Source organism: Callospermophilus lateralis, chromosome 1 (genome assembly GCF_048772815.1).
Source record: "Callospermophilus lateralis isolate mCalLat2 chromosome 1, mCalLat2.hap1, whole genome shotgun sequence".
Lineage (NCBI taxonomy): Eukaryota > Metazoa > Chordata > Mammalia > Rodentia > Sciuridae > Callospermophilus > Callospermophilus lateralis.
In genome coordinates this window covers 56083683-56104682 of record NC_135305.1, presented here as the reverse complement: position 1 = coordinate 56104682, position 21000 = coordinate 56083683, and the positions used below count along the sequence as shown (strand labels likewise).

The window sequence follows — 21000 nt, the reverse complement described above, 5'->3', positions numbered from 1 at the left end:
TTTAATACATAGAGCAGTCTCTGGTGTGTAGTAAATACTTGATTAAATTGCTCCTCTTCTTCTTCTTTTTTTTTTTCTTTCTTTTTTTGTATCAGGTGCTGAGCCACACCCCAGCCCTTTTTTATATTTTATTTTGAGAAAGAGTCTTCCTAAGTTGCTCAGGACCTCACCAAGTTGCTGAGGCTGGCTTTGAACCTGCGATTCTCCTGCCTCAGCCTCCCAAACTTCCGGGATTATAGGTGTGTGCTATTGTGCCCGGCTTCTTATCATGAAATTGATTTTGTCTTGTGGAGTAAATTAGATCACAATTATGTGAATACATTTACAAACGCCTTTTTGGATTCTAAACTGGTAAATGCATTCAGAAGGCCCTGGTTCCTGGCAAAGATGGGTGGTAGCAGTAATTTGTTCCTCATAGGAAACATTTATTATCCTTGCAGTTAGGACTCCTTTATTGGTCCACATCAAAGATTAGACTCAGGAGGCTGGGTCCTGGCCTTCCATTAACTAGCTGTGTGATATGGGACAAGTCTCTTATCTTCTCTGAGCTTTAATTCTCATCAGTAAAACAGAAAGCTTGAGCCAGAACCTTGTGGTTTGAGGCTTCCTAGATCCCAGGGAAATCTGCACATACCTGAGAGTGAAGTCAGCTGGAGTATAGAAGCATGAATCCATTTTCTAATTGTTTGTGTCCAAAGCCTGAACCTAAAACCAAGGCCTGCTGAGAGGCAGCATAACTGAGATTCTGTACAGTCCCTGAGGGTCAAGGTCAGTTATCTCAGGCATCCATATTCCTAGTTCTTTAACAAACATACCATATTGGGGGGAAATGTGGAGACAAAATGAATACTGAGAAGGCTTGGCCTAGTGGTTATCAGTATTTACTTGGTATCAGAAAAATCCAGGTTCAAATTATAGCTGTGCTACTTACTCTTTGGGTAACATTGAACAAATCCTTGATATCTCCCAGCCTCAGTTTCTCCACCATTGTAGTCATAATTAAATGAATTTAAGTCCATCAGGCCCCCAGAACAGTAAGTCATTTTTTATCTTTTGTTTCTCAACAGTCCTCGGGATTGAACCCTGGGCTACTTACTACTGAGCTATATCTCCATCCCTTTTTATTTTTTATTTTGGGACAGGATCTTGCTAAGGTGCTGAGAGGCTGGCTTCAAATTTACAATCCTCCTGCCACAGCCTCCTGAGTCCCTGGGATTGGGCATGTGCCACCTCACTGAACCAGACTAGGCTCTTAATTTAACATTAATTACTGCTATCATCAACATTCTAGCAGCATCTGCTGATGGGAAGACAGGGTACAGAATCAGGTGGGTGAGTCAGAGCAAGGAGACTAACCCAGCAGGCTAGACTGGCTCTGGGAAAGATAACCAAGTGGGTTGAGTAGATAAGGCCAGATAGGATCTGGTTTAGGATCAATATTTTCAGGGAGCAAATTAAGCAGCAGGAATGATGACTGTGGGAGTCCAGATGCTGGACTAAAGTCCTGAAGTGGCTCTTTAGCAACTGACTGACTCTCATCAGACCCCCAGGCACTGGGTCTGTGGAAGAACAGAGAGAAATGTATGGAGTTGGTGAAGAGCAAGACCGTGTAATTGAACCCCAGGTCAGGGGCAAGGCTCCAGTCCTCATTGGGAAAACTTAGGCACAAAGGCCATCTGATTAACTAGGTCATTGAAGGATGGAAGGTGGAATGGAAGGAAAAGGAGTAAAAGCTGTGACGAGGGAGACCTCAGATTCTCAGAGCTTTGCTGTGCCCAGTAGATAATCACCAGCTTGTTGGGGCTGAGCCTCCTAAGTCTTAAATAAGCAGACGCGGCCACTGGTGACTCAGAGCGTGCGCTGTCTTGTGCCAAAGCACATCTCCTAACAACATGATAATCTGGTGAGGTTGGTCAGTACAAGGCAATCTGAGGCAGACAGGTACATGGAGAGCATTTCTCAACAGTGACAAGAGCCTGTACTTGGAAGAAAAAAACTTTTCGTATCTGCCTAGGATGCATATGTAGTTTGTTCTTGGAAAAGAGAGCTCCTAGGTTTATTCCAGCTGTCGTCTCAGTTTTATAACAATGGCAGAAGCAAAGTGAAATAGAAAGGTTGGAGAGTTAGAGTAAATAAAATTACTTGGCCTGCAGATTTTGTGGAATTTCCCCAAATAGTTTACGAAATATGAAATACTTTGGGCTCAAATTGGGACTTTTACCTCCTTGCTTCTTTTAATTTAGATACAGCTCTGAATATTTGTTAAAAATTGTCATCAGCAGTGGTCTGAAAGTTTATGTTTCAAATTTCCCATCATGTTTTTCTCACTCATTGGTTTGGAGACATGCACCACTCATATGAAAAAAAATAAATCAATCAACACCTGGGAGGTATGGCAGTTTTCCTAAATTTTGTAGTGATTCTTCTACCTGTTCCCAAGATTTTGATTTAATTTAACAGATTTTGGGGGTATAATTTAAAATATGTATTGCTTCCCTATACATTACTACATGATTTTGGATTTGGGTTTTTATTTATTTTTGTTGTTATTTTTAAATCTTATTGGGTTTTTGTTTATGTCACCTTTGAATCAAGGGTCTATAAAAGACTCATCTAGCTTCATTTGTGTGCCACCTCAATTTAGAGCTAATTCCTTTAAGGAACTTGTTTCGATCTATCTCCTCACTAATGAAATTATTGACAGCAGCCATGACCACTTCTTTTTATTTTTTTCTAATAGAAATTCTTCAAAGAAAGCCTCTGGTTTGGAAATGGGAGAAGCTGGCATGCAACTGTATAGGATAAAATCCTTTCAGTACAGATTACAGACTTTTTTTTTTTTTTTTTTTTTTTAAGCATTCATGGCTCCCATCAGGGGTTCGGCTTAGGGTCGCCCCTGGGGGGCGGCTCTCGACTCTTGAAGTAGTAGAGAATCTAGACCGCTCCGGAGCTGCGGAGGCCCGCGCTGGGCAGACAGAAAAATGGCGACGGCATCGGTCTCTGCAGTTTCTGATTCTCAGTTCTCGAACATCTCAGCTGAACCATCAAGGTCTAATAGGGGTGTGGTTCGCCATTCTTCATCTCCTTATGTATCATATCCATCTGATAAGCCTTTCCTTAATAGTGATCTACGACGCTCTCCAAATAAGCCTACCCTTGCCTATCCAGAAAGCAATAGTAGAGCCATCTTTTCTGCTCTGAAGAATCTTCAAGATAAGATTCGTCGCTTGGAACTTGAAAGGATTCAGGCAGAAGAAAGTGTGAAAACCTTGTCAAGAGAAACCATTGAGTATAAAAAAGTACTGGATGAACAGATTCAAGAAAGGGAGAATTCAAAGAATGAAGAATCAAAACACAATCAAGAACTGACATCCCAGTTATTAGCTGCAGAAAATAAATGTAATCTTTTGGAAAAACAATTGGAATACATGCGAAATATGATAAAGCATGCAGAAATGGAAAGGACATCCGTCTTAGAAAAACAGGTTTCCCTAGAAAGAGAACGACAACATGATCAAACACATGTTCAAACCCAACTTGAAAAACTGGATCTTCTTGAACAGGAGTATAACAAACTTACCACAATGCAGGCCCTTGCAGAAAAAAAAATGCAAGAATTGGAAGCAAAACTCCATGAAGAAGAACAGGAAAGGAAACGTATGCAAGCTAAGGCAGCTGAGTTGCAGACTGGTCTGGAAACAAATAAACTTATCTTTGAAGATAATGCAGCTTCATATGTTCCCAGTGCAAGAAAAATTAAAAAAAAGAAGTCAAAACCACCAGAAAAGAAAGGTCCTAGAAACTATTTTGGTGCGCAACCACATTATCGATTATGCTTGGGTGATATGCCATTTGTGGCCGGAAAGTCCACCAGTCCTAGCCATGCTGTAGTAGCCAATGTTCAGCATGTCTTGCATCTGATGAAACAACATAGTAAAGCCTTGTGTAATGACCGAATAGTCAACAGTGTTCCTTTGGCAAAACAAGTATCTGTATCTTCACGAAGTAGTAAAAGTAAGAAGTCTGTAACACCTTCCTCCTCCAGCACCATTAATGAAGAGTTGTCAGAAGTCTTACAGACTTTGCAGGATGAATTTGGGCAAATGAGCTTTGATCATCAGCAGCTTGCAAAACTTATCCAGGAGTCACCAACCATGGAATTAAAAGATAATTTAGAGTGTGAACTTGAGGCATTAGTGGGAAGGATGGAAGCAAAAGCCAACCAAATAACTAAAGTCAGAAAATACCAAGCCCAGCTAGACAAACAGAAGATAGAGAAGCAAAAGAAAGAATTAAGAGCTAACAAAAAGACTCTCGATGAAGAAGGAAATGTCAGCAGCCGTTCTTCTGGAATCACAGGGACCACAAGTAAGAAGGATTTTGCCAAACAGAGACCTGGAGAAAAAAGCAGGAAAAATCTTCAGTTATTGAAGGACATGCAAACCATACAGAATTCATTACAAAGCAGTAACTTGTGTTGGGATTACTGATTCCTCGTGCCAGGTCATAAATTTTATTCAGATAATCTGTACCTCATCAATCAGATGTTGACAATTCACTTTCCAGGTTTCATACTCACTTATGTTAGAGTTAATTAATAGCAGGTGATAGGGGGCCCAAGCTTCATTACCCAGTCCTGTGTTACGCACAACAACTGTGAAACCATTTTAATGGAAACCAAGGGAGTTTTAAGGCCTAAGAAGCCCCTGTTTCTTTGAAATGAATTTGCCTCACTGACATATTGCACCTTCACTAATTACCGGGTGGCTTTTTTTTTTTTTCCCTTTTTTTTTTTTTTAAACTTGTGGGTGTGATTTTTTTTTAAATAGTTCTTCATTCAAATTAGGTTTAAATTTTCAAAATATGAGGCTTTTCCATAGCAGGGTTTGCTAGAAAAGTCTTTTTTAAATCTTCTGGCATAAAGTGCCCACTTCCCTTTTCCCTTAAAACCATTAAATACACTTTGTTTCAACTATTGATGGAGGTTTTCATATTTAAATATTTATATATTTAAGAGGATTTGGGTTATTGTTTTTTTCTTTTTTGGTATTTCAGACATTGATCAGTATTGAATGCACTTATATTGCTTTTTTATCCACTGTTAGTTTTAGTTAAAGATCCAAGCAATCATTTTAAGCTAACTACCTGTAAGATTTATGAAAGCATTTTTTAAAGTGTAAACAAATTGTTAATAAATGAGATTTTTGAAGAAAGTGAGAATGAGAGAGAAGGGAGATGTTGTGAAGCATACACATCTGCAGTTTTTATATATACCCATTTGTAATCATGTTATTCAGTCAAAGCATTGTGATATTTTTAAATCTTGAAACCCAGAGAACCCCGTGAATATTTGCTTTCCTTTTTCTGTACAGTATGAGCAAAATACACACAAAATTTTCATTTTAATGATGTTGTTATAATTTTGAAAAGATCAAGACATGTTACCTTTTTATAAATTTGCCATTCATGTCAATAAAGTAAACTTTTTTAAGGAAAAAAAAAAAAAAGCATTCATGGTCACCATCTAAAGATTTTTTTTTTTTTTTGCTATATCAATTTTTGTTTTAATTTTCCTGTTTGACTTTGTAAAGTCTTCATTGAAAACTTCTGTATTTTTTTCTCATGTTACAGTCCAAATTCAATGCTTAATGTATTAAGTGGGCATCTGGAGTCCAGTCTTTGTTGCTCTGTGTGTAGCCTTTTGTTGTAGGTCCCAGAATTATACCTCTCTTTTTTTTTTTTTAATATTTTTTAATTGATGATGTACCTTTATTTTTTATTTATTTATACGTGGTGCTGAGGATTGAACTCAGTGCCTCACACATGCTAGGCAAGTGCTATGCCACTGAGCCACAGCCACAGCCCCAGAATCATACCTCTTAAGATAAATTACAAGTTTATGTTTATTTTTAACATTAAGAGACAGGTTATCTTTACAATTTTATTTTTGTATACACATTTGCTCGAAATGAGTGAATTTCTAGTGAGGTAACTGAAGGGCCTTTATAAGTACTTTATATGGTCTAGACCCTAGACTATGCTGCCAACATAGTCTGAAGTAAAATGGGAAATAATATCTTTCTGAAGATAGGCTTAGAAATTTTAATCCAGTAAATTAAGGTGTTTCCTTTGTCTGGTACCAGGGCTGATTGATACCTGGCTTCTAGGCCATCATTTATAGTCATAGCCAAGAACATAGGGTACAGACCTCCTAAAACAAAACCAACAAGTCCACCCTGTGTCATGGTACAGTTTTCACAATTCAAATCACCTATATTCAAAGGTAAACTTACAAAACCTTTGAAAGATGCATTCATTGTCAATGGGAGAACTGCTATTGGTAAGCCAGCAGCTATTCCGGCTTGTGTTATGGTAAGATGCGCTGGAAAGGACTGTTTGCTATTAGGCCATAGAGAGCAGCATTAAGTCCAACGTATGTGGATCCATGTTCAAGTAGATTCCTTTCTGCTTCTAGTAGTTGTTCAATTTTTCTGGCTATCATATCAAAAACTGAATTTTCCTTGATAGTTTTCTATCTTGACCCTATTACTCTCCTCTCAACAGCTGGTGCCTCTCCAGTTCTTCCTCTAACATGCTAGGGCTTAAGATATAACCTTTATTCCACCCTTCCTGGCACAGCTATCTTCCACCATCTCAAAGATTTTTTTTTAAAAAAATTATTAGGCAGGCACAGGAGAACATCCCTATAATCCCAGCTACATGGAAGGCAGAGGCAGGAAGATCATAAGTTGGAAGCTAGACTAGGCAACTTAGTAAGACCTTATTTCAAAGTAAAAAACAAAAAAGGGCTGAGGTTGTCTCTCAATAGTAAAGCACCTCTGGGTTCAGTAAATAAGAAAAATATCATTATACTTCTGATAGTATAACTATATCAAAAATATCTCCCAATTCTCCTGACACAAAAATTTCAGCCTAGGCACAAGATCTGAGAAGTTGTTGAGGACAAATGAGTTAAGATTATTCCTTTTCAGATTTGAAAAACATTTTCTGGGGGAGTAAAAGCAATGTAGGCCTAAAATTTTATATTATTAAGCAGAATTTATATTTTTATTCAGTGGTGTATAGATTTTACTTCATTACCTATTCATGGGGTATGAAATTTTCTCAGTAGTTATTTTGGCTGCAAGTTGGTTTTTATCTTCATGACCTTTATTAGACTTCACTGGGCTATAAGATTCCATGATGGCCCTAATACACTGATTCACATTCTCTCAATCAGAAACCTTTATAAGGGTCTGTTCTAACCTTTATAAAAGTCTAATCAAAATGTGATTACTTAAAACCTTGTTACATCTTGATTTCAACATTTTTATTGATCTTACTTTTAGACTTTGTCATTATAGACAGATTCAATTTTGATTCTGTTACAAACAATTTTAGTTAGGAAGTAAATATTGGTAGATTTACTATTGGTTGTTAAGTTTTATCTGCAAATGATTAAAAAATTTACAAGTGAGAAACTTTTTGAAAAAATTTTAATTTAAAGAAATGGGGTCTTAGTTGAACATGGTGGTATGCCTATGATCCCAGTGATTTGGGAGGGTGGGGCAGGAGGATTGCCAGTGTTTTTTTTTTGGGGGGGGGGCAGGTACCGAGGATTGAATTTAGGGGCACTCAACTACTGAGCCACATCCCCAGTCCTATTTTGTACTTTATTTAGGGACAGGGTCTCACTGAGTTGATTAGTGCCTCGCCATTACTGCATCTGGCTTTGAATTTTCGATCTTCCTGTCCCCAGCTGCTGAGATTACAGGTGTGTGCCACCATGCTTGGCCAGATTGCAAGTTTGAGGCCAGTCTTAGCAAATTTTTGAGACCCTGTCTCAAAATTCAAAAGAGAATTAAAAAGGTCTTGGGAATGTAGCTCAGTGGCAGAGGGCCTCTGGGTTCAATCCATAGTACTAGGAGAAAGAAAACAAAACAAACAAAAAATAGCATTTTACTGTTGCCCAGGCTTCCTCAATTTTGGAGCTCAAATGATTTTCCTGCCTCAGCCTCAGGAGTCACTGTAACTAGCTATGTGTCACTTCACCCAAATAATTGTTTTTAATTTGAAGAGTAAATCTAGATTGTCTTGAGTTGTCATAAAAACACATTTAAGATAGCATTCTAGACCAATGATGAGTGTGTCACGAGCCAGGGATGATTATTGATTGATTTGGTGCTCCTGAGGTCTATTTAAGAAAGAGCATATACTCAAATTGTAAGGGGGGAGAATCCTAAATTGTGTGGATATACTGTGTGTATATGGCAGTCATGAAGTACTATTTTGGACACTCCAAATTTGAGAAACTTTTAAGGTGAGGGATCATATCAGAGATGCCAAAGAGAGGGAAATGGAAAGAAAAAAATTAAATGAAAAACCCCGATACTATTATTTCTTCCTGTTCAGTGTTGATAAAATGGTAAAAAGAAGTTTTATTACATATAAAATTAAAAATAACCAATTACAATGTGGAGAAAAAAAACTGTTCCTTTGCATAGTCAAATGCAAGGCAGGGGAATATAATGTCAGAAATTACTACAACAGATTTCAATAAAGTATTGAAGAACAATGAGGCCTTGTTAATTCCATACTGGGTTATTCAAATAGTGTGTAATTCAAAGCAATTGCTGCTCCTCAGGCAGGAATTTACAATTGCCACATTTGAAGGGAGGATAATGTGTCATTCTAAGGGGAAAGGAGGTCTGGAAAGGGCCTCATGGTTGGAGAACCTCATGTGTCCCCAAATAGCTCTGAAGCAGGCCAAGTAAAACAAAGTGACTGAGAACCGCCCTGTGAAGTCAGTGAGCTTCCTACTCATCTGTATTTCCCTTGCTCTCTCCTGCCTTTTTGATGAATGACAAAATGTTCCCAAAGCAAGGAGCAAGAGGGGAAGGCAGATAAATTTAAAAACTGGATGAGCTATCATACAGAAAGTGAATCTTTTTGCTTCCTGGTAAGGGCACACAAGTTTGTTCATGAGAACTTCATCATAGGTGTGTGACTGTATATATAACTAATTACTAATTATTATGAGTACAGAGAATCCTCCCTGGGCATGAAGACACTGGCCTAGAGTCAAACATGAGTCAACTCTTGCAAGAGGAGGCTTGAATCATAATGTATTTGAAACAATTTTGGTCAACTATCCTTCAGAGAACAATTCTTCAGTTTTACGTTGTCATTTAAGTTGAATTACATGTGGATGGCTTACAATTCCATGATTTAAAAAAAAAAAAAAAAAAAAAAAAAAAAAAACTAGCTTTGATTCCAGTGACTTCCAGGGATCCATGCTTCCAGGGATACCAAGCTGTGTCAGTCTCCCAACAACATTCTGTGAGATCATGCTGAACTGCTAGTTCCTGTGGACTAGCTAATTAGGTAAAAAAAAAAAAAAAAAAAAAAAAAAGAGAGAGAGAGAGAGAGAGAAACTTTTGAGAGTGAAGTCCTTATATAGAATCCACCCTTAAATGGGGCAGGCTATTTTTGACCAGAGACGTTAAGATGCTCAATAAATAAGAAAGAACCTTAGATGAGACAAGTGATCCTTTTAGGATTCTGAGCTGCTACACATGTTGTAGCATGCTTGAAGCATTAAAAGGCTGCTAGGAAGTCAGGCATAGTGGTGCACACCTGAAACTCCAGCAACTCCAGAGGCTGAAGCAGGAGGATCACAAATTTGGGGACAGGCTAGGTAACCTAGTGAGACCCTGTCTCAAAAAGGGCTGGAGCTATAGCCCAGTGGTAGAAAGCTCCTGGGTTCAGTCCCCAGTATGCACTTTCCCCAACCCCCAAAGGATGCTAGGGAAGAGGTATTTATTACTTACCAAATATTTATATGCTTTCCCATCTATCCAGCCCCCTGTTTGTTTTTATAACCACTGAGAAACTGTCACTTCCAGGCTGAAGCACGGAAGTGCAGGTGTGAATTCTCCATGTATTTTCTTCTTCTATTGCCAGGATGGTGGAGGTCTTAAGCTCTAGTAATACAGCTCCAAATGTCTGTCATCCAGGGCTCTTGAATAGAATCCTCTTGTCTCTACTTCCTACTCCACCACCAGCTGTATTGGTTACATAAGGAAAGCAAGACATAAACTTCATATGTTGGAACCAATCCTGGGGTTAATTTGTAGGCCAACACAGCAGCTTTTCTGTTTTGTTTTGTAAAAATTTAATTCCATCTGGAAAAAGGATGAGCAATCTGAGTAACACAGTCCTTGAGTGACCGCTGAGGCTTTGCTGGGTTACTTTGACAGGTTGTCCCAAATGCTTTTCTACTCCCCTAGTTGTCCCTGTTCCTTCAGGCAGTGGTGGTGGGAAAGTGAGGAGGAACTCTGCTCAGTTGGGGGCGTTCAGCTGATGGTTTCTCTTCACCAATCCCCTCTTGTATTTTAGGCTTGCTAAATACACAGTACACATTAGCGAATTATTAATTGTGGTTTTCATTTGAGAGAGCTAGTTTCCGCTCCTAAGAAAAGTCTTAACAAAACAGGAAGTTTTTCTTGGATCTAGAAATGGAACCCTGCTTTCTGACACAAGATTTTACCAACTTCTGTTTTCCTATTTCCTTCTCAGAGGGTGGAGCAAATAGAAGAGATTAGATAAAACTAGGAAATGCTGATTGGTACATTAGTAGAGTTTGGGCTGATAGGGCTGAGGAGCCAGTGCAGGGTAAAATGGCAGCATCCCCCAGCAGACTGCTTTGACTCCTCTTGGCCCTGGGGAAGAGGTACAAAGAGAGATCTTGAGCTCTCAGAGGTAGAGCACCTGCAGGAGGCCCTAGGTTCATTCCCCAGTATCCACTGCCTCTGCCCCGCCCCCCGCCAAAAGAATGCTATGGGCAGTTAGCAGCCTCTTCTTTATTTTTCCATTTCTTTTTCAGTACTGAGGCTTGAACCAAGGTTATTTTACCTCTGAGCTACATTCCCAGTCCTTTTTATTTTTTTGAGACAGGGTCTAAGTTGCCAGGGATAGCCTCAAACATTTGATCCTCTTGCCTCGGCCTCCAGAGTCGCTGGCATTACAGGTGTGCACAGCAATCAGCTGGCACCCACCCCTTGCTAGTAGCCCTTCATGAATGTATTGCAGCTGACATTTCTCAGAACATTTTGGTGTGCCCTTCCTTCTCAATTCTGGCCACATGGTGGGTGCCCAAGAATACCTGAAGGGATAGAGGAAGGAATAATTGATTTTCATAATTATCTAAAAGTGGGGATGGGGATTGGAAACACCAAATATAAGTAATATTTTAGCTGGGCATGGTGACACACTGCAGTAGTCTAGCCCCCTATGACAAATACAGTAATTTCCATTTTACAGATGGGAAATGGAAACGTTAAGTGGCCTGTTGCCATGGTGCATGCCAGAGGCTGAGGCAGGAGGACCACAAATTTGAGGCCAGCCTCACCAACTTAGTGAGACCCTCCCTTTCTCAAAATAAAAAGGGCTGGGGATGTATCCAAGTGGTAAAGCTCCCCTGGGTTCAATCCCCAGTACTGTAAATGTTAAATTAAAATTAAAAAAATTTTAAAAGAATTTTAGTTATTTGTTCAGGGTCACATTATAGTCATTTAGAATGTGGAACTAAAATCCAAACAAATCTCTCAATTTCTTTCTTTCTTTTTTTTAACATTTATTTTTTAGGTGTAGATGGACATAACACAATGCCTTTATTTTTATGTGGTGCTAAGGATTGAACCTGGGTCCCTCCCATGCTAGGTGAGCGCTCTACCGCTGAGCCACGATCCCAGCCCAAAATCTCTCAATTTCTATATTCTTTTAATTGTTATGACAGGTTAAAGTCCTTTCCCCACCCTATCCAACACGCAATACTATAGGCCATTTATCATTTAATGTGAATCACCAGCAGGAAATTCTGTGTTATGGATGTATACATTTTTATTAGAAAAGGCATCAGAATCATAAATCATTATCAGTGGGTGATGGAGTCTCATGATGGTAATTCTTAAATTCTTAGTGATTCATATTTTCTGCTAACCAAAAATAATGAATAGTATAAAAATGTCTCTAGTTTTTATCATTTTCTTTTCTTCCTTCTTTTCTTTTTTGCAGTATTGGGGATTGAATCCAGGACCTTCCACATGCTAAGCAACTCTAACCTTTTTAAAATTTTGAGACAGGTTTTCATTAAGTTGGGCAGGTTAGCTTCAAACTTGCAATCCTCCTGCCTCCTGAGTAGCTGGGATTATAGGTATGTATCACTAGGCCTGGCTAACATTTTCTTTACATAATAAACTCAGGAGGCTTCTAGCTCAGTACTTTGAATTATTAATTAGGTATGTGTGGAATCAAAACCATGGGAAGGGAACCATGGTAGAAACTGTTATTCTTCAATATGCACTTTTCTTTTCATGATGGGGCATTGCTATATTGCCCATCTGATCTCTCAGACAATGTAGAGAACTTGAGGCCACATGTGCCACATGGTACCCATTTTGATAATGGGAATTGAAACTCAGGAGCACTTTACCACTGAGCTACAACCCCAGCCCTTTTCATTTTGAGATGGGTCTTGCTAAGTTGCTTAGGGCCTTGCTAAATTATTGAGGCCCTGCCTCAGCATCCTAAATTACTGGGATTATGGGCATGTGCCACTGTGCCAAGCCATAGTATGAATTCAAATGAAGTATTGATAATTATAATTGTTCATGCATTAGCACATAGCACAAATTAAAATGAAAGGATAAACCATAAAGCAGCAACTTCCTGAACTTCTAAACTCCTGGGCTCAAGTGATCTTTCTGCTTCAACCTCCTAAGCAGCTGGAACTACAGGTGGACACTGTTACACCTGGTCCCTTCTAGAGATAGAAAATTAGCCCAACACATTACTATGGGTTTCCCAGCCAGCTAGCTAGGCCATAGAAAGATAAGCAATGTATGCAACATCCAGACTGTTATTCTTAAAGAGGAGTGTGTCTTTACCTTCCCTCTTTCTGCTGGGGCGCAGAGTTGAGAGTGGGAGCATGTGACATGGAAATCATGTGTTAAGGATGGTAGCACATGAGAAGGAACTGGGCCCCTGTGTTGGCATCTGTTTTGTTACAATGGTTGAATCCGTATCCTAAGTAATACCAGAGCTAAACATTTAGCAGAATATTGCTCAGACTTCCCTGACTTGAAAACAAACATGCTCTTTGGAAAGAATGTACGATTAGTTAACCAAACTTTCTGTTTATGGTCTTAAAACGCAAATCTACTCAGTGATCAAGAATGACTCTTTAATTCAGGACAAGTGATATCACAGGGATGGTAAGGAAACTGTAGAACTTCAGCTTGTGTTTTCAGATCATGGATGCTCAGGCAGTGTTCAGTTCTTTCTGCCTGATTCTAATTACCCCTTCTCCTACAGCCACAATTCAGAATTTGTGCATGTGGTGTAAATGGTTTCATGTAGGAAGACTACCCAAATGAGTCTTCTTGTCATCTGGTCTCTCAGGCAATGAAGAAAACTCAAGGCCACATCTGCCATATGGTATAAATATAAAAGAATCGAGAATTGTTCATATATTACCACATAAGGTAGGTTAAAATAACTAAGGCTAAACCGTACAGCAGCAACTTCTTGTAAACCAGCTTAAAACACTTACCTCACAGTTTCTGAGTCAGGAATCTGGGGTATAGTTTGCTTGGTGCCTGTAATTCAGGGCCTCCCTCTTATCAGGTTGTAATCAAGGTGTTGGAGTGGATCTATTAAGAAACTTCAGTGTCCATTCATGTAGCCATGTCCTCTACTGAGTAGCAACTTATTTTTGATTTTTTTGAATGGGTCTTTGGAACACAAAGTATGTTTACCATGTGAGTTGAGGTTGCTCATCGGCCAGAGATTTTAGCAGGTGATTCTGGTGTGATCTTCCTGGATCTTCTGGGACCCCCTTTATGATCTACAGCTTTCCCAACCCAAGTAATTAGCAACTCCGGTCCACTCACAGAAGCTCTCAATCCAAGTTACTTAGAAGTTGAAATAATATGGCTTGGGAGACTGAGGATCACAAGTTCAAAGCCAGCTTCAGTGACTGAGATCCTGTCTCAAAATATAAAATGGGCTGAGGAGATGGCTCAGTGGCTAAGCACCCCAGGTTCAATCCCTGGGGTGGGGGGAAAGTTGAACTAGGTGATTGAATTCTACGTATATTTCATGGCTTTGGGCATACCCTCACAACTTCTGAGGTCATTCTCTGATTCCATGGTCAAGGTACTTGATATTATTTCATTTTCCCTATTTTTCACACCTGTAATACCAGTGACTCCAGAGGCCGAAACAGGAGGGTCACAAGTTGGAGGCCAGCCTGGGCCGATACTAGTGAGACCTTGTCTCTAAACAAAAAATGAAAAGGACTGGGGACTTAGCTCAGTAGCAGAGCACCTCTGGGGTTTAATCCCTAGTACTACACACACACACACACACACACACACACACACAAAACAAAAAAAAGACCCCACCAAATAATTTAAAAAAATAAATACAACAAAATAAGAATTTATTTTACTTTTTTTTTTATTTTTCAAGTGAGAAATCTAAAAATTTGCAAAGCAATATCAGGATTTAAACCTCCCTCTATCTAAAGCCAAAACCCATTTTGTTTCCAGGCCTCAATAAGCAGAGTTGGTCCGGAGGCTGGAAAAATCATTTGACAGCACTCCAGGCTTGTTAACATCTTCAATGAGTAGCTTTGTTATTGGCTGTAAACAGTTGTAAATTTCCAGAACCATGGGCACCGCCCATATTAAAATGTTAATTACTCAAATGCCTCATAATGCCAAATGCAAATGAAAATTAAAGTCCCAGTGTAATTCTGTTTTGGGATCTCCCCCATTAACACAGTTAATGGAAAACTGGAGACTTCAACTTTTCTTAAATGACATTCAGTCAGCTGTTTCAAAATCTGACCTCTTCTGTCCTTTGGTGAAATTTCTAATTATGGATAAACTATCGATGGTTGATGCCACTATGCTTTAAAGCCACTTTTGAAATGTGATACCTATTCTGCTGAAGAAGAAACTGAGGCTTCTTTAGGCCAGTTTTGCTGAAACTGTTACAGAAGACATATGGGCAACTCTCTACTTCTGCTTTGCTTTTTCCCAAAGTTCCAGAAACCCTAGCTTATGGTGACATGCTCTTCCACAACAGTAGACCTTAAAAATCAAAATCCTAATGGGATGAAATAAGTCCATTTGTTTTAAAGTTGCTGCCTCTCCACTCTTTGGGAGTCTCCTCCCCCACACTGCCTGTCTATGCCTTTGATTTATAACCTTCAGCCCACACAAGCTTTGGTTCTGCAATCCTTCAAAGAGGTTAAGGTGTAAACCAGGAGGAAGCTTTTAAAGAGGAGAACTGATTAGGGTTGAGGATGGGGGTCAGGAAGGAAAGTTGGAGGAAAAGCAATGAAAGGAGATGACATCTGGAACAGGCAATGAGTACATAGATAGGAACAGCTGATTCAAGGACTGGTGAATGTAGTTTTGCCAACCCAGATGGAGCTTTTGGGTCTGTGGTACAGCTTCCAGCAGGAAAGCTTATGGCCCTATACAACCACGATGGCCAGAATGTGAGCCTCCCCTCCCCCTTTGTCTAAATGTCTTTATATGCTTGCACAGCCAGAGCTCCATGTTCCCAGCTCTAAGGCTTGGGATTTGCTTTTTATCCCCTGGAGGGTAAATAATAGCAGCTGTAGTCTTCTGCCAGAAAAGAACTTGCTCCCAGCTTGGAGGTTCAGTTAATGACAAATGCAAAGGGTTTCTAGAAAACATAAGATGCCACCTTTGAAAACTGTGAGATACCAAATAAGTGTGATAATTATCATTATGGCAAGGATGGATAGGAGGGCTTTCTTGAAAAAGCAGGCTTAAAACTGTTGGTGTGGTGCTTGAAAGGAGTGCCAAGATTCTCCTTGAATACACCTCTGAGAACTGCTTAACTTAAAAAGTTCTTCCTTTGGAAATTTTCTGATGGAGTGTTATGTTTGTAGACTCAAGATGTAGGTTCAGATTTAAGTATGACTCTATCAATTATTATCAGTGTCAGCACAGCTTTCTCCTTGGAAAAACAGGGATAGTCCCTTTCCTTTATTGAATGTTTGTGAAAGTAAGAAGTAAGAAGTCACGTATGCAAATTTCTTGGTAGTGTCTAGACCTTAATAAAAGTTCAATAAAAGATTAACTGGTAGCTGTTTATGAGAAAATTAATTTGGTTTACACTTCTTTTATTCTTGCACATTGATAACACAGATCCTGTTCAGAAGTTACTCTATTGCAAAATCCTCTGGACTAAAGTTAGATTTTGAATATTAAAACAAGAAATACTGTTGAGGGTGCACAATTATATGCACCAGGAAGAATACCAGAAATTTAACATGATCCCTGACTTCAGAATTGGCATGAAGTGACTCAGTAAGATGGGACTAGATTAAAAAAAAAAAAAAAAAATCTAGAGGTAATTCTAAAGATTTCTTTTTTTGGGCTGGGATTGTGGCTCAGCAGTAGAGCGCTTGCCTAGCACAGGCAGGACCCAGGTTCGATCCTCAGCACCACAAAAAATAAAGGCATTGTGTTGTGTCCATCTACACCTAAAAAAAAAATAATTAAAAAATAAATTGTTAGTTGTAGATACACACAATACCTTTATTTTGTTTATGTGGTGCTGAGGACCGAACCCAGTGCCTCACACATGCTAGGCGAGCGCTTTATCATTGAACCATAACCCCAGCCCCTATCTCTAGGCTTTTATTCTTTACTTTCGGATTACTCTTTAATGTTCCTTACACTTCCCAACTAGATTATAATTAGGACACCTGAACCAAGATGAGTTTATTTGGCTTCAATCATGCACAGAATTGACTGAATTTATATTTGGAAAAACAATCAGGGTCTTGGGATTAGAGCATTTGCCTAGCATAACCAAGACCTTGGTTTCCATTATCAGCACTACACCCCCCCCCCAAAAAAGTTTGCATTTATTGAGCCCCTACTATGTGCCAGGCAACCTCATTTCATGTATTTACTCATTTAGTCTTCAGAGGAACTCTGGTACTTACGATTGTATCATGCTTACTTTACAGATGAGAAAAATTGCAGCCTACTGCATCTCTTGGCTAAGAAAAGGCATGTAGGTGTAGATAGGTCTCTTAGGAAAATAAATCACAGTGGAAAGATGGACTGAAGTTTACATTTTTTTCCTACCAGTTTAGCAAGGATAAATTATGCTTTTGTAATTCAAAAATAATGCACTAGAGGGCGCTGAATATACAAACTGTGACAACTGTTTTGATTAAAAAGGCCCTCATAAGAGTAAAGAGTATAATGTAGTTTATATGAACAGAGAAGCTATATACCCACTCCTCAATTAAAAAAAAAAAAAAAAAAAAGGAAAGGAAAGAAAAACAAAACATCATGCTTTATATTGAGCAATTCACAATATGTCTCTACTTGATATGACTGTTATTCAAATTGTCTTTCACTAGGTGTTTTCTTTGATCTGCCTGCTGAGTGGCAAAGGGAAAGGGTAGGGTAACCAGGATGAAAATAAATTTTAAAATACTACACTGAGACACATTTTGTTTCATCTTTTATTTTAGCAAAGTAAAACATGCATTTTTTTTGAAAGAAAAAAAATGCAAGAGAATAAAATGAAAGAAACAGTACCTCGTCCTCAAACTCCAAAGACAACATAACATCTTTTAGAGGTAACGCCAGTTTTTAAAGATTTCTATTTATTCATTTAACAAAATTACATTATTTTCCTCTACAAAAATTGAGAAGTTAACAGAATACCCATTTCTTCTAACAAAGATTTACAAAGTAACTTTTATTGTTTCCATTATTTCAAAGTAATACATTATTACTCCAGAATGTATTAAAAGTAAAAAGTAATAAAATTCTTATTTATCATTAGGGTGTGGTGGCATGTTTGTAATGCCAGTTGCTGGGAGACAGAAGTTGAGGATTGTGAGTAGAGGCCAGCCTGGGAAAACAAAGCCAGACCCCCGTCCCCATCTAAATAGAAAAACAATGACAAAATATTCATTATTCCAATAGCTCTCAATATCCAGAGGAAATTATTATTTATTTATATTTTTTGGCATTGAGGATTTAACCCAGGGCTGTTTTACCATTGAGCTACATTTCCAGCCCACTTTGAGAAAGGGTCTCACTAAGTTGCTCAGGGTCTTGCTAAGTTGCTGAGGCTGGCCTTGAGCTTGTGATCCTCCTGAACTGCTGGTGTGTAGCACAATGCCTGCCAGAGGAAATTATTTTCATGTACACACAATAACTTTTTTTTTTTTGCAAAACGGGATTATCTTGTATATATTATTTGTCCATCTTTCTACATCATTAATTTTTTTTTTCCTTGTTCAGGGCTAGGGAGTGAACCCATGGCCTCTCAAATGCCAGGCAAGTGCTCTACCACTGAGCCACACTCCCAGCCATCATTTCATTATTCTTTTACATTTTTATTGGGATATATAACTTAAGAATTTTTATATTACAAGAAATGTGTAACTCCATATGCCTTTCTCAATCACTGCAGCCTCAAACCTAAATGCTCTAACCTTTATCATCACAGATTATATTTAGATATTATTTCTAAACTTCATATAAACTTTTCCATTCAACCTCAAAAAGATGAGTTAAAGAAAAAGGTAGCTGGTGTGGGAATCCAATAATTTTAACTCCTAGTGTAAATTGTGGTTACTGATAGTCTCATTTAGACTCAGTTATGGGTCACTGAGAATATTGTCTGAAGGAACAAGGATTTGGAGCCCTGCAGGGTTTTGTAGAAAGCAACTGAAAACAAAATAAACAATGGGAAGGAAAAAGTTCTAACTATCCCTTAATATTTCAAGACTCAGTGGATCATGGAGTCACAAATTTATAGTTTTTTCTTTCTCATGGGAAATAATAATCTCTTGTATGTTTAACTCTTTATCACTGCTCTATAAATTATCACAAGCACAGACAGCTACTGTCATGAAAGGAACTTAATAAAAACTAAGATTTCTCTTATTTTGGGGGGGACTAGGGATTGAACCCCAAGATACTTACCTTTGAGTTATACCCCCGGTCCTTTCATGTATTTTAAAACAGAGTCTCACTAAGTTGCTTAGGGCCTCACTAAATTTCTGAGGCAGGCCTCTAATGATCTTCCTGCCACATGCTTCTGAGTGGCCCGCATTACAGGCCTGAGCCACCATGCCCAGCTTGCTCTTTAGAGAGAGAGAGAGAGAGAGAGAGAGAGAGAGAGAGAGAAATATATCCCCTGATCTGTACCTAGCTAAACCCAGTTCGCTGTTCAGGAAGCAATGAACAAAAAATTAAAAGGGGAGAGGGTGGTTGCAGCATAGTAAGAGTTGGGAAACATTATGGCTTGCTATCAGGCAAAAGCCTAAAATGCAGGTGGAAGAGGACAGACCTCTTCATCTGTTTTCCTTGTGGAAAAAACAAAATAAAACGAAACAAAAAACCCCATGAGAATGTTACCAAACTATGGCTTCTCCATCACCCCCAGATGATATTCATTCAGAAACAAAGCCCTGCAAAAAGGGATAAGTTGAATAAAAAGGGAAATTTCCTTAGGAACTGGGAGCTGCCAAACATGCTAAAGAGCTGTGGAAAAAAACACCTGCTCCTGAATTACCAGTATTAGACCACACCCATGCCCTCTTCCATGGACACAGTGAATCAAAAGCACTTTTCATACCTAATACATTCGAGAAAAACTTGAACATATCGCCAGTTTTTCCTTTTCTTTCTTTGTGGTGCTAGGGATTGAACCCAGGGCATCCGGCAAGTTAACTTATGCTTTACCACTAAGCTACACCCCCAGACCCTTTATTTTATCTAAGCTTTTTATTTGGTCAGATACTGGCATATAGTGTTCTAAGGCTCTGCATACATTCTCATTTAATCCATCCAACAAATCTAACAAATGAACAATGAAACTCAGAAAAGTAACTTTCTCCAATTTGTACACAGCTGTTAAGGAGTGGCGAGGAGCTGGATTTCAAGTATTTCGGTCAGTCCTATAGGAGAGCTTATTGCTTCTACCTCTCTTAGCCAAGCAGCATAAAACTTTTTTCTTTTGCCTGCGGGGCGGGAGGCGGGGAAGTGTACTGGGGATTGAAACCAAGGGTGCCTTGCCATTGAATTATAGGCTCAGCCCTCCCCCCCTTTTAATTGAAATGGTCTAAATTGCTTAGGGTCTTGCTAGATTATTGAGGCAGGCCTCAAACTTGTGATCCCCCTGCGTCAGCCTCCTGAGCTGCTAGGATTACAGGCGTTGGCCACCTCGCCCTGGTAAATGATTACCTCCCTTCAGCAATGGACAATGGGCACAGACTGGCCACCACTAGGTCCGGAAGATGGTGGCTGTGGCAGGGTATTAAAGAGAGTGAATCAACTGCTTCAAAATCAGGGAATGTTCGAAATGATACTGTATTGCCTATTTTTTTTTTTTTTGGCGGGGCGGGCGAGTACTAGGTGCATAAAGGGTTAAACGAAGAAAGGGAATTAGGAACGCGAAGGCTAAATAAAGCCCTGGGTCTGTAAGCGGAAGCTGGCCTGATGCAAGCACGGCCAGGAGGAAGCCCTGCGCGGCGGAAGTGCGTTTCTGGCATTCCTCAGAGAAAACGCCGGCGGTAGGGGAGCTCCTGCCACAAAGCTGCCAGGCCAGACCAGCTTTCCTTTCCTCCGACCCCAAGGATAGGATCGGATTACAGTTTACTTCTGGCCGCCCGCGGGCTAAACCCTAGGATATTCCATATGCTGGAGCCCCGAATTGCGCCTCGGCGGTTCAAACGGCGTTCTCCTGGGACCCAGCTTCCGGTGCGGCCGCCTGGGCTACGCCCTGTCTGTGGGAGCAACAGTTGCTCCCACTCGCTTGGGCCTGCTGCCAAGCCATTTGTTTGCCTCAGCGGCACAGCCACCCACAACTCGCCCTTCCGCAAGGGAGTGAAGGTTTGGACTGCTTAATTGGGTTCAC

General features: G+C 39.5%; 2 pseudogenes; one reads left to right on the top strand and one right to left on the bottom strand.

The window, feature by feature from the left end:
* Positions 1 to 1538: 1538 nt before the first annotated feature.
* On the bottom strand, positions 1539 to 7202 carry LOC143397524 (transmembrane protein 126A pseudogene; annotated as a pseudogene).
* On the top strand, positions 2890 to 5457 carry LOC143404083 (centrosomal protein of 57 kDa pseudogene; annotated as a pseudogene).
* Positions 7203 to 21000: the final 13798 nt, after the last annotated feature.